Source organism: Lissotriton helveticus, chromosome 4_1 (genome assembly GCF_964261635.1).
Source record: "Lissotriton helveticus chromosome 4_1, aLisHel1.1, whole genome shotgun sequence".
Taxonomy (NCBI): domain Eukaryota; kingdom Metazoa; phylum Chordata; class Amphibia; order Caudata; family Salamandridae; genus Lissotriton; species Lissotriton helveticus.
In genome coordinates, this window is record NC_136063.1 from 763,209,831 (window position 1) to 763,224,852 (window position 15,022).

The 15,022-nt window shown below is 43.0% G+C and overlaps 1 protein-coding gene across 7 annotated transcripts in view; it reads right to left on the reverse strand.

The window, feature by feature from the left end:
• The window catches only part of PSMA8 (proteasome 20S subunit alpha 8), a 443,554-nt gene that overhangs the window by 288,311 nt on the left and 140,221 nt on the right, over positions 1-15,022 (reverse strand). The gene's annotated exons all lie outside the window — the stretch shown is intronic.

Sequence of the window (15,022 nt, forward strand, 5' to 3'; positions counted from 1 at the left end):
TAGGCTCCCAACTCTGCATTCAGCAGCTTTTTGTCCTCCTCCTTGTAATATTTCCGCCATATGCGGATGATACGCTTCTTTATGCCCGAGATCCAGAATGGCATCACTCATCAGTCTTGCGGAAAGTAGTGCAGGTCTGGATATCAACTGGTCAAAGCCCATTATATTTTCCCTTAGGCCTTCCACGACTCAATCCGAACTGGAATACCCATTACAATGGCGACGGAATCAGTAAGATACCTTGCTATCCAAGTGCATTCAGACTCAGAAGGGGTTTTTAGGGAAAATGATGGCGTGTTAGTTAGTAGACTAGAGGATGAGGTGAATAGCTGGATTCGTTTGACGCTGACACTCCTGGGTAGAATCTCAATATTTAAAATGGTGATATTCCCTCGTTTCCTGTTTCTCTTCACAAATATCCCAATGGTCCTCCCTGGTATATTTTTTAAAAAAATCACAACTTTGATGGTCAAACTGGCATGGGCAGGCAAACAACCGAGGGTTAAGTGGCGCATTCTCATGTTACCTTATCACATGGGGGGCTAGGAGCACTGGATTTGGATCTTTATCGCAGAGCAGAGCAGAGCTCACACGCCCATCTTTGGATAGAAGGTTCGCCAGATATTCCTCATCTGCGCATCGAGCACAAGGTTGCTACCCCGTGCCCGCTGCCCACGTTGCTCTTTATTCCACCAGACCAAAGGACTGGCATTCTGGACTCGATAAATGCGACCACTCATGCCTGGAATCACCTATTAAAGATGCATTCGCCTTTAGCTCCCCTGGAATGGTGTCACTGGCTTCCGCCATGTAGGGATGGGTTGTGGTTCATGCACTTAACTCCATCGGGGTCAACACTATTGGGGATTTATTTGAGGGGGGCACAGCGAAGGATTGGGATTTTGGGAATGTGGGAGACACTACGCGCTCCCTTCTCACCAACTTCCAATACCACAGGACCCGACATGCACTGCTACAGCTACTGGGGAGTGACCCGGCTGAACCGTCGGATGTGACTGCCCTCTCCTTAGTCATTAAAACGCAGGCCCCGGCGGGACTAGTTTCTAAAATGTATAAACATGTTATGTCTTATAGGGAGAATCATTTTACAAAAGCCCGCTTGGCCTGGCAAAGCGACCTGAATAAGGAAATTGATTAATATTTGTGGTTGTACTGCTGCCTTAATATGAAACTAGTTTCCCTTAATGGTTGAGACCGTTTGATACACTTCAAATACCTCAATAGTCTACTATACCCCGTAAAGGATTCGCAGATATGGGTTGAGGGAAGACTCGAGATGTGAGTGTTGCGGCGAGCAAATGGCAGACTTTATGCATTCATCATGGTTTTGCCCCGGGGTTGCTAAACGTGTGTTTTCGGAACTGGCAGCGATAATAGGGCAGGCGCTTACACCTGAGCCGGCTCTAGCGCTGTTAGGCTACTCGAAAACTTTACCTAAAGGGATGCGCAGGTTAGTGGCCATGGGGCTGTTGATGGCAAAGCGTAGAGTGGCAATTTGTGGGTCAAGGGGCCCACTTGCTACGATGGCTCAATGGGCTGACATGTTGTATTGCTCCACCCAAACGGAATTTCATAGTGAACTCCTACCTCCTCGCAATATGCCTAAGGATTTTTGGGCATTGTACAATGTATATAGAGCCACTAGAGACAGCAAGAATGGGGAGACCATGGGAGGAGACCAGACATGAATGTTACCACCCAGTAGTATAGCGACTGTTATATACCTTAGCGAGAAGGACGCTCTATAGAGAAATCAGTGATAGTGTGGGATAATGTAGATCTGTAAGTAACCTCAAGATCGGGGATATGCTACTCTCATGTTTTATGGCCTGTCAGTTGGCGCGACACTTGATTAATATGATGTGTAATACTACTTGCCTACTATACTGTATCGCTAAGAATTGAAAGAATATCAGGAACAATAGTCATTGTGATGTCATAATAACTGAAATGTGTCCTATGTTGATTGTGTAACTATAATATGGAGTTTTTCTTGTCCTTGAAAAGCACAATAAAGAAATGTAATTAAAAAAAAAAGAATACAATACAGGAGAGAAGAAACTGGATGTAAATCCGGTTGAGTACACCAAATGCAGAAGTATTTCCATTTGGCTCTGTAGGACTTATTTGTAGGCACAACTCTAGCTTTAGCTAGAATTTCTCTATAGTCATTCGGAATTCCTAAGCAGTGGAACTCATTGTGATCAGAAGTCACGCTGATCAAATTAAGAAATGCTGGTTCTGGGTGCAGTACTTGGCCCTTGCTGCAAGGATGCGTTTCAAACATATGTACACAGTTCAAAACCTTAGAGTAGACATGGCCAGGAGCCCGTGGCTGACCTCACGAGGGACACCATTTATGTTGGGGATAAGACAGGTAATTGGTTATATTGGCTAGTAGAAAGAGGTCATACGCCCACAGTTCTACCTGCAATACAAGACCACTGGGGCCACACTATAAATGCTGCACATGATATTGCAGATACCTTTTCTTCATGCTATACAACATTTACACACACCGTTCTGCCCCTCGACATGGAAAATACACATCTACTACTGTCCAATTTAGTGCTGGCATGCCTCCAACAATGATAAAATGTCCCTGGAACAACTAATTCCAGAAGATGAAATTAGGATAGCCATTTAGGACCTTTACTAGGGGAATACACTGGGTCCGAATGGATTCCCAGTGGAATTCTTTAAAAGACTTAACTCAGTCGTAGCCTCTCACCAGTTATCCCTCTTTAATGAGGTGTTATACTTAGGACACTTGCTGCATAACCTCAAGGAAGTCATCGTAATTGTAATCGGAAAGTCTGGGATGGCCCGGACCTCTGTAGTTCCTCCAGGCACATATCGCTACTTAACATGGAGACCAACATATTAGCCAATGAGTTGGCAGATAGACTTCTCCATTGCATTAGACTTTCACAAATAGTGCTAGTTAATTCCTGAGGGCACCCGAGCTTTACTCTTGCTTGACTTTGAGAAACCATTTGATTAAATTAAATTGGACTTTCTCATACAGGTACTGCACCAGATGAACTTGGGCCATAAATGTGTTTCATGGACCAAGATCCTATACTCTTATCCCTGGGAGCGAGTGAGTTAATGGGACCCTTTCTTGTCCCTTTGCCATTAAACAAGGAATTCAGCTGGGCTCTCTTCTCTCTCCGTTATTTGCATTAGTATTTGAACCACTGGCGAAGTGGGAACAGACAGATGCCTTGATTCAAGGATTTGGATTGAGAGGTGGGGCTGGAGAACCATATTACACTATATGCAGACAGTATCCTCCTCTTTTTTAAGCATTTCCTGCAAACTAGAGAAAGGTGTTACATATTGGACATCTTTAGAGTGGTGTCGGTACTTGAGGTCCACTGGACTAAATCCATGCTGGCGCCAATGAAGGTTAGATTATCATAGTTGAGCATGGAGACAAACTTCTTTAAATACTTAGGAATCTACATTCCCCTACATACACAAGACTACTCGGTATACAATATGGCTCGTATGTTGGAAAAGACAGAGACCTCAAACGATAGATGTTGCCCCCTTGTCCCTTTTAGGAAAGAGAGCTCTTTATACAATTATAGTCCTCTCCAGATTGCTATGCATATGATGTTTTGGGAGCAACGGATGTCCAATGTTATTACTCTGCAAAACATTTTATAGTTCTCAATGGCTGGTTGTTTGGCACTACTTATAAGGAAGAGATCTCTCTATTCAGGGAATCAGTGCACTAGACACTAACTACATTAGTCCAATATCGTTTCCTCACTACCAGAGGCCACAAAGGCCATGATAAGGACATAGCAGACAGTGCTAAAATCCACTGTCTTGTTTGCAGAAACCTATGCAGGTAACACTAATATGGGAAGATAACTGGTTGCCTAGTATCCACATGTCACAAAGTTTCATCTGCTGGAATCGCATAGGCATTGAACATTTGGGGGATGTATGGCCTGCAACAAATATGGAGTCATATAGATATATCAGGAGTGACTTTAACCAACACAAGTCACGGTCTTTCAGATTTCTGTAGCTCATGTGCCCATCAGACCGCCTGAAGCCGACCACTGAGTTCCCCTGAGAGTATAACCCATTAGAGGATAAGCTCAAATTAGAACCTACTGGGCGAGAAGTTGCTGAGGGGCCATATCAGGACTATTGAACACTATTGGTAAAGAATTTTCACGGAGCTTATTACACCCTAATGAAGCTTTTGATGTTGGGCTATATGGCTGACCCCATTTACCCAGTTGCTCTGCTGAGGAGACAACCTCCTTCCATTTAATTTGAATATGCTTGGTAATAGAGAAATACAGTTCCCAGACTACGGGCCTTATTTAGAGCCTGGGAAACGGGTCACTCCGTCACACAGTGATGGACATCTCGTCTGCTGAAATGTACATCCCATAGGATATAATGGGATTTATATTTCGGCACATGGGATATCCATCACCGTTTTGACGTAGTAACCTGTCCACAAAGATCTAAGTCAGGCCCATAGTCAGATAGACTTTGACTCACCACAAGATGGCTCTCCTTGGCCTACTGGAGGAAGAGGGGGAACCACGCAGGTCCAGATTTTCATTGGGGTTTGGCTGTGTTTGGGCAACAAAAAAAAAGGTCATTGCCAGCAGATGCTGTTCCAAGATGGCACCGACACAGACAGAATGGGCCATAGGAATGGACAAATGTGCTCCTATTAAAAAATAAGTATGCAGAGCATGGGGCTGTTCTAGAAAATATGACAAGACCTGAAATATGCAAATTGAGAACTCTTACTCATTGAAGCTGTGAGTTTTAATTTCCATACCGAGGGTTTAACGATACCTACAATGCAGTTACAAGGGTTGGTCAGGCTGTACAAGATGAGCACATTTCAGAAACTGTTTAGTTCCTGTACTGAGCTACATGGTTGATGGGATTCATGTAGTTTCTGGTGATATTAATAAAAGCAATACATATTGTACAGATTGCTTTTTTTTTAAGGAAGGTTCAAAAGAGGTGTTGATGGTAAGCGTGGCTGGAGATGGCTATGGCCAGCATAGAATCCTGAGGATTATCTCACATGATTTCTTCTTCAACTTGTGCACAGTGTTTGGGATTATGGGAAGAAGAGGAAATGTGGGCAAAGGTCCCCTGACCAGGCCATGAAAAACACATTCCCCCCACTAGGGCATGCCTGCTAGCATAATAAAAGCATTTCCAGTTCCAACCAGTTGCAAAATGGTTTGGATTGCAGCAGTAACTGAAGAAGTTGTTTAATTGGGTTTGAGGGAGTAACCTCACTTGGCATCTCTTGTATTTTCTGCTCTGGGTTTCCACCCCATGCATTGTCCAATCAAGGAACATGCTGAACTGTCAATTGGATGCGTTGCTTGTTGGCCTAATGCCATATTTGTTTGGCTTCTTTGGATATGGGAAGAAACAAAGGCCTCCCCCTTTGCTTGTGTATGTAAATCATTAAAGATCTATTGTCCATGTGGGTCAATAGAGAATGTCCTTCTATTTTTTAGACAAAAGATTGCAAACCTAGAGCAATGGCTGTCCTCTCCATTATATCAACAAACAGAGGGGAAAAGGGTCTGAGGGACAGTTTAACGACCCAACAATGCTACTATCCCTAAGAACAGATACATCAACAAAAAATAGAAAGGGGTCAGCTCATATGCATACTAAGATAAATTACTATGTGGTGATCCAAGGAAAGTGAAGTAGAACTAACGATGTTTTATAGAAGTCACGCATAGGGTCTCTCTTCTATGTGAAAAGATTCCCATCAGTCACCACTCGGATCCGCCCTTCATCATCTGGGATCCTTCACCATTGAAGGTAGATTGTGAGACCCACTGCGGACTGGCAGTTGTTAAAGCCTAGTCCTACAGGTGGTACCCAGTGAATGGAGATCAAGTGATATATTATGAGGTGACTGGATGCAGTGCTAAAAGTGAAGTGCAAAGTGAAGTTGTGTGAATATGAAATAATGGTAAAATTAGGTAGAGAAGAGAAAAGAATTTTAATAGGCTTCTCTTTAGTCCCAAAGTAAAAAAGTGCGTAGTGGTCTAAACAAATAACCACTAATAAAGATGAAAGGTCGACATGTTTCTGCAGACTAATTAGATCCAGCTGGTATCTAGCTGCTTCCTCAGGACCATTAACGCTACTGCTTATAAGGAATTTATGAAAAAGATAAAATATCACCTGAGATATAGTGACAACATCCTTCTCCTGACTTCATAGTTCAACAGGATATAGATCCATTACCGACGAAACGCACACATAGAAAAGAAACAAAGTGCATATAAATTAAGTATAGATCGCTGTATTCAAGCAAATCTTTCAAACACAGAGTGATCTAATTTGTAACAGATGTGTCGTATCTTTAATACATATATAGTTCACATCCGTCTACAGCACATAGATTGTAGCTGCTCACTTACCAATTTGGCAGGAGAGAAAAGTCCCACCTCACCTGGCTGCAGCGCAGGTAAAACGGGGCACCGCTCTAAGTACCGAAAGTAGATAAAAAGAAAGTTAGGACACATAAAGGTGTCACTTCATTCAAGCCACAGCTAAACAAAATAACATAAAACAACAGACATACTGAGCATGTCCGACAAAGGGCTGAATGAAAATGAGTAGTTTTAAATAAACTACTTCTCCCAGGGTCCTGTGCGAGTCGCGCCGCGACTGACGTCATTTGGACGTCATTCGGGCGCCGACAAGACGGACAGATAATGAGGCTCTGCGCGCCGCGTCGGTACCTCCCACGACAGCCCAGAGGGACGCCCGGGGTACCGACGGACAGGTAAGCGCGAGCATGGTCTGTCAATAACGTTTTTGTTCATGTGTATTCGTGTGACTCTATAATTTACCGGTTATTTATAAAAATACTGGCTTTCGTAACTAATGGCTACATGCCTGTTTTTCGTTATCGGCGGTTTGTTGGGCGTATTTGACGCTCACCCCCTAACCCCTTATTCTCCAATTTAAGACAGATGGCTGGTGTTGGGCCTCTAGATAGAGTCAGGCTACACGTTGAAAACTGACTAAAAGTGCAGCCATTGGGGTCTTTATTTAAATAGAGTCAATGTTGGCTACAACTAAGGGACTTACGAGCAGTGGCCATTGAGCCCAAGTAATACCAAATAAATGCACGTGATTAAGAACTGATTCACGATAGTGCCCCTACCCAGATATACATGAAACATAAGAGGCATTTAACTGTCTGATTTCCACTACCACTCGAATGAATGCGTGGAAACAATCACGATAGTCTTTGAATATAAGTGGCTTCAATTCATGAATACCATACAGGGCACATCTTGAAATTGTTTTGGACTGGATAGCTGTGGCTTGAATGAAGTGACACCTTTATGTCTCCTAACTTTCTTTTTATCTACTTTCGCTACTTAGAGCGGTGCCCCGTTTTACCTGCGCTGCAGCCAGGTGAGGTGGGACTTCTCTCCTGCCAAATTGGTAAGTGAGCAGCTACAATCTATGTGCTGTAGACGGATGTGAACTATATATGTATTAAAGATACGACACATCTGTTACGAATTAGATCACTCTTTGTTTGAAAGATTTGCTTCAATACAGCGATCTATACTTATTTCTATGCACTTTGTTTCTTTTCTATGTGTGTGTTTCGTCGGTAATGGATCTATATCCTGTTGAACTATGAAGTCAGGAGAAGGATGTTGTCAGTATATCTCAGGTGATATTTTATCTTTTTCATAAATTCCTTATAAGCAGTAGCGTTAATGGTCCTGAGGAAGCAGCTAGATACCAGCTGGATCTAATTAGTCTGCAGAAACATGTCGACCTTTCATCTTTATTAGTGGTTATTTGTTCAGACCACTACGCACTTTTTTACTTTGGGACTGAAGAGAAGCCTATTAAAATTATTTTCTCTTCTCTACCTAATTTTACCATTATTTCATATTCACACAACTTCACTTTGCACTTCACTTTTAGCACTGCTTCCAGTCACCTCATAATATATCACTTGATCTCCATTCACTGGGTACCACCTGTAGGACTAGGCTTTAACAACTGCCAGTCCGCAGTGGGTCTCACAATCTACCTTCAATGGTGAAGGATCCCAGATGATGAAGGGCGGATCCGAGTGGTGACTGATGGGAATCTTTTCACATAGAAGAGAGACCCTATGCGTGACTTCTATAAAACATCGTTAGTTCTACTTCACTTTCCTTGGATCACCACATAGTAATTTATCTTAGTATGCATATGAGCTGACCCCTTGCTATTTTTTGTTGATGTGACTGTCCTCTCCATTATACTGATATGAAGACGAGCTTGTCCATTGACCATAAGATGCCTACTGCTAAATCCTGATGATGCAATACCCACCTGTTCAGAGAGGTATCCGTTTTTATTAAAAAGCAGAACCTTTGTTGAAGGAAAGTCAATCCTAATGTGGTATTTTTATGCTGGGACAACTATAGTAAACATGGTCTTGTTCTCGGGCTCAAGGAAACTAGGTCAAACGGCCCTTGAATTTGTAACCATTGTTTGTCCAGCTCCTCCTGAACCGGACACATAAAAAGGAGGCAGCTTGGAATTAAATGAATGCAGCATTACTCATTCCTAAAAAAGATATGTATATTCTCATAGTGATTTTGTTCTTCTTTTGAAATTGTTGTGTTAAATTGGTTAAATGTGTTATTCTCTCTTTCAGGATGGCCTTGCCTATGTTTGTAACTAAGATTGCTCAAAAAGAATTGAATTTTCTTGCTGGTTACTAACAATTGTTGGTCCTTGTTGGATGTGAGGCCTAATTCTTGAAAAAGTTGGAGGATGACTTTCATGGAATTCTGTCACCTTGAATGACTTTCATTTGACTAGCGACCTGTCAAGGTTGGGACACACTTGGTGTGTGTTTCCCCAGATGTGCTGCAACTTGAGCCATACACTTCATGAAGATCATTGGGGCTAATTTCAGGCCAAAAGTAAAAGGGTTTAAATTATATTGGGGGCCAACCACTTTGATCTGACATATTTTCTGTGCTTGAGATAGATGAGGATTGGAAGTATGCCTCCTATAGGTTTAGGGTAGACATAAAATCTACTTTCTTTTAACTGAAGGATTTCTTGCAGCCGAGAGATCCCTGTGGGGATGATTAGTTGTGCGATAGAAATGCTAAAAGAAATAAATATGTTTGCTTTTTGCGAAATTTGCTCAGCTGACTAATAAATAAAATTGGTCTTCTATAGCCCAATGACTTTTATTAGAAAAAAGCCCTGTATATCGCTGAAATTTGGGGTCTGTTTCCATTTCCCTTTTTTTTATCATTATTGTGATTTCTGCGTGCAACAGCAGTAGGTGCTGATCTTTTTTTTTGGGATGGTACAGAAGGAGGAGTTAAAAAAAAATATTTGGGGGTGAACTACAAAGTGTGTCCAAGACGTGAGAGAACCAATCTATCTGTTAGTATAATTTTCTTTCAGCTTAATTAAGGAGAGATTTTTCCGCCTACTGGAGGTGTCAGACCTGTTGTGGCAGCTGCTGGAGAAGCCAAAAAAATTCCTTACTTTTACCTTGATTTCTAGGTCGTCAACGAAGAGTTTATCCTTGAAGAGAAGCTGGAAGTGGTGGTCTGTACCATGGATAATATATTGGAGGTAGGAAGCGTTGTGATGGCTGTTCCCTCTTCTACCTTGCCTTCAAAGAAGCAATCTGATGATCTGGCAGGCATTTTATCACCCTGTGTTGTAGTGTAGTTCCTATATTCCCAATAGGCTCTGCGCATTGGAATGATATATCCTATAGATTAGATGTAGGTCTGGGGTCTCCTAGGTCTCTATCGAATATATTAAACTTAATAGTGAGTGCCAGCTAGCTCAGAGGTCACTAGAAACTTTCTCGACTTCACAATAAGGGATTAGTTTCTGACAACCGCATAAACATGACAACTTTGTTTCCCAAGAATAAGAAATATATCTCTAGAGTCGTGGAAACAATAGAGAAGTATTTCACTCAGTCAATCGTGCATGCTTCGTTTCTACAGAGTTGCAGAGAAACAGCGAGACGGGCGTTTTCAATAAAAGGGTTAATTGAATAGTCTTCTTTCTCATGCAAGAGCAGTGAACTGCTACAATCGTAATGCAGACAGCAAAGTATAATGCGTACAGCGAGAACAATATTATAAAATAATACTAAATACATAAGACGGTGGTGATGGCTAGAACAGTTGCACATCAGATTCTCTCAGTAACCCAACGTTGTTCAGTATATTGCATGTAGAGAGATTATGGTGCCCTTCAAGGTAACACGGGCATCCGACTACCAAGGATGTCTAATCCAAAAGTATAAAATACCTGTAGTTGAATGTCTTAAAAATTAGTTGTACCTCGGCACTCTAATATTTATAGTTAAGCAATTTGCAATGTTGGTCAATAGTGCAAATTGCTTAAGTCTAAATATTAGAGTGCCGAGGTACAACTAATTTTTAAGACATAAAATAATACTGTAAGGGAATTGTATGGTCTCTAAACCATATATAAATACATATATGAATAACAATGACTGGGTTACTTACCTGGGGGTAATTTATGGTAACTGGAATGAAAATGAGGGATCAATCTCAAATGTATGGCCAGGAGTGAGTAAGGAAGTCAAGGAGCTATTTACCGCTAGCAAGATAAAAAAAAATTACAGCTAATCTAACATTGACCCGAGCAGCGGTCCCAGATAATCTCCCGCCAGTAATTATAAAAAATAGGCCGGAGTGGTGGGCAGACTTCTTTTAAAAAATGTTCCTGGGAATCCTAAATACAGGTATCATACCAGAATATTGGAGAGGTGCAATAATAAGACCCATCCATAAAAAAGGAGATATAAATGCACCCAAAAACTATACATTAATCAATCTTTTAGACATAGGTGAAAAAGTATTTGCCAAATTAATCTTGGAGAGGCTTAAAGTGTGGGGAGAAGGGAACCAGATTGTGCCCCCAGAGCAGGGGGGGATTTAAGGAGGGACATTCAACGGTTGACCACTGCTTTGTGCTCTGGTCCATTGCGCGGAAGTCGATTGAGCAGACTGGAAGCCTGTATTGCTGCTTCGTGGACTTCCGTGCAGCATTTGTCTTAGTGGACAGAGAGAAGCTATGGGAGTCGTTGATCGGGTATGACATCTCAAGAGATTTATTAAGGTTGATACAAGAACTTCACACTGCGAACTGGGCGCAGGTGATTTTAGATACAGTGGGGGGGATTGTCGCAGAAAATACAGATTGGAAATGGGCTGAGACAGGGGTGTGTACTGGCCCCTCTATTATTTTCTCTATTCATTGCAGATCTACCATCAGTCTTAGGCAGAGAAAGGGGGGGCAGCCCAAAGGTAGATGGAAAACAAATCTCCTGCCTTTTATATGCGGATGATCTGGTAATAGTAGACCAAACAGAGATTGGTCTACAAAGAAAGTTGAACAGCTTTAACAAATATTGTGCGTATAAAAAACTTGTAGTAAACATGGACAAAACCAAGATCATGAGATTTGGAAGGAGAATAAGGTTCAGTTAGTACTTGGGTCCCACAAAGTTGGAAATAGTAGATGAATATAGGTACTTGGGCATGTGGTTTCAGAAAAATATGAACTGGTCTACCCACCTCGAGGCATTGAAAGTAAGGACATCAGCCTCTGTTGGTGGTTTAAAGAAATTTAATGGAGTATATGGAGAAAAATCGGACAGAACGGTGTTAAAAGCAATATTTTAAAAAGTTTGTAAAACTGATGCAATTTTAATTTGTATATTGCGTATTTTAAAATTTAAACTCACCTACTCCCACGTGCATTCCTGGTGCCTCTAGGGGTATTTGGGGGCTTATTGACATTGAGGGAAGTCTGCGCTTGATCCCTAGCCTGCCCTCCTCGGTCCGACTCGGTAATTAGTACCGTAGAGCGGAGGGCAGACAGGCAGAGCCAGACACTTCCGCTTGCACGAGCGGTTAGCGCTCTAGGTTTTAAACAGCAAGGGCTACATAGCCGTCTCATCGCCCTGAGCGCGCAGCGGTTGCGCGCAGGGGAGCACCTAAGGACGCGCCTAAGACAAGCCAAAGAAAAGCCCGTCTGCGCCCGTCCGCGACCGAACGAGGCCAGGGGCCATGGCTTTTATATCAGCTAACCCAGGCCGCCATGCTACTGCTCGAGTGAGTTACACCTCACAGGCTCTCCTGGGTTTACGGACACCTCCCAAAGTGGGCTGTGTAAGGGAGGGGGAATCTCCCCCTGAGGGCCCTTTCTCGTGTAGATACTGTCATTTTCAGGCTCATTATGAGAGGCACGCCTGTGTACCACATGTACCTAGATTGGGTGTAGTTTCAAAATCACGATCAGGTTGCAGGAATTTGCTGTGCAATATTAGATCTTTGCCTAAGCACTATGCAGAAGTCTGGGATTTAATTGCATCATCACAACCAGACCTATGCTTCCTAACTGAAACTTGGTTGAAACCTCACTCAGTCCCGGCTATCACCTTAGGGATCCCGAATGGCTACAAAATAGTTAGACTAGACCGTCCTATTAAAACTGGGGGTGGCATAGCCATAGTTCATAGGAGTGACCTATCCATTGCCATTCTTGATGAATGTAGTACCCCAGAATTGGAATTAATGATTTTTAAAATTAATCTCTCGGCTAAGGACAGTCAAAAATGGGCACTGGTTTATCGCCCTCCCGGCCCTTGTGCTGACTTCTCTGTCTCGTTGACAGAGGCACTAGCTATGCATATTAACCCAGACAGTGAATTTATACTTTTGGGAGATTTTAATGTCCATAGCGAATTGAAAGAGTGTGGTGAGGCGCAGTCTCTGTTGACTGATCTTTCATTATTGGGCCTCACGCAGGTGAACTTTGGCCCTACACACCAGGCTGGACATACCCTGGACCTAATTTTTTCCAATTTCCCTACGGTCAAATGTCTTCCCCCTGCACAGGTTAGCTGGACAGATCATTTTATTTTAGAATTTTATACATCTAATATATGTACACTTCCCTCTCAATCTTTAGCACTGCCAAGCAGGAGGAGGCAATGGCATAAGGTGACACAAGAAGCCTTCCATGAGAGGTTTATAGAGCCCCGCATTGTTCCCATGGAGGGCATTAATGTGGCCCTAACTAATTTTGATCGGGCGATCCAAGCTGTGGTGGTTGTTATTGCCCCTTTGAAATTGTTCCATCCACGTCCCGCCCATAAGCAGGAAGTATGGTTTTCTGAGCATTTACGTTCTTTAAAAAAAGCTGCTAGGAAGCTGGAAAAGGTATGGAGAACGTCCCATCTAGACGACGATAAGAACGACTATTAGAGGGACCTTACCATCTACCATAAGGCTATCCGAGCAGCACGCAAGAATCACATTGCGTCGTTACTTTCTGCTGCCGGTATTGCTCCAAGGGTCCTGTACCAAATCCTGCAATCCTTTGTGAAACCTGCAGCCTGTGAGAGCGCCGAGCTGTCCTCCCAACGACTATGTGATGAAACATCGCAGTTCTTTTCTAGCAAGATAGATAGGATATATGAAAATATCACTAGCTCCAACCTGTCTCTTAGCGGTGCCCCAGATTGCGGAAGAATTAAATTCTGCAACTCTCAGTCTACTTCCCCCCATTTCTCTAATGGAGGTAGAATGCTTTGTGAGTCAAATTAAGAGTGGCAGTCCAGCGGACATTATTCCATGCCGGGGATACAGCGACTTGTGAATCTCTCATTGGCCAAAGGCCGTGTTCCCACGGAGTGGAAAAAGGCGCTGGTAAGACCAATTCGGAAAAACCCAGCTATCCCCTGGACTGATTTATCTAACCTCAGGCCGATATCTTTGTTACCATTCTTGGGAAAACTCACAGAAAAACATGTGAACAAGCATTTATCGAACTTTATTGAACAGACGGGTAGCTTAGACCATTCCCAATCTGGCTTTCGACCGAAATACAGTACGGAATCAACACTACTGTCAGTCACAGATGACCTTCATATGTACCAGGACAGGGGTTATTCTGTTGTACTGATACTATTAGACCTATCGGCTGCGTTCGATACTGTATCTCACAACATCATGATCGAACGGCTTGCAAAGATCGGTCTGGAGAGTACTGCATTGGCCTGGCTAAGGAGCTTTCTGGCTGATCGTACCCAATCTGTCAACATGAGCACTTTTCGCTCGGCGGAGATAGAGATTACCAAGGGGGTGCCACAGGGCTCCTGTTTGAGCCCTACTCTTTTTAACATCTATGTGGCCCCCCTGGCTAGAATTATGAGAGCTTTTGGTTTCATCCCGGTGTCTTACGCGGATGACACACAGCTCTTGTTTCCATTCAAATCTCTCTCCGCCGAGGTGAAGTCTTCCTTTTCCGATGGCATGAAGGCGGTTGCACAGTGGATGTCATCTAATTGCCTACAGTGCAATGTAGGCAAGACGGAAGTCATGCTTTTTGGGGAGGCAAAAATTCTATGGACCCCCGACTTGTGGCCGCAAGATCTCGGCCCGGTCCCTGACCCTTAACAAGTCGTGAAGAACCTGGGGGTACGTTTGGATCAAGAGCTCTCCCTTAAGCAGCATGGCAACTCTATTGTGGGCTCCTGCTTTCATGTCATTGGCCTTTTACGTAAAGTCTTTCCCCTGCTTCCTGACTCTACCAGAAAAACATTGGTGCAGACTTTGGTACTTAGTCGTCTTGACTATTGTAACGGGCTATTGCTGTCGGCCAATGAGGGAGTTTTAGCTAAACTCCAAGTTGTGCAAAATACCGCATCTAGGCTGATTTTGAACCCCCTCCCAGATCTCCATCTAAACCCCTTCTGGATAAACTACACTGGCTCTCTGTTCGTCAGAGAGTAAAGTTTAAGACCTGTTGCCTAATTCATAAATGCTTAAACAGATTAGGACCTTCGTACTGGACAGACAAATTTATACCATACAACCCTGTCCGCTCCCTTAGGTCTAGCAATCAGCTTCTGTTGAGAGTGCCT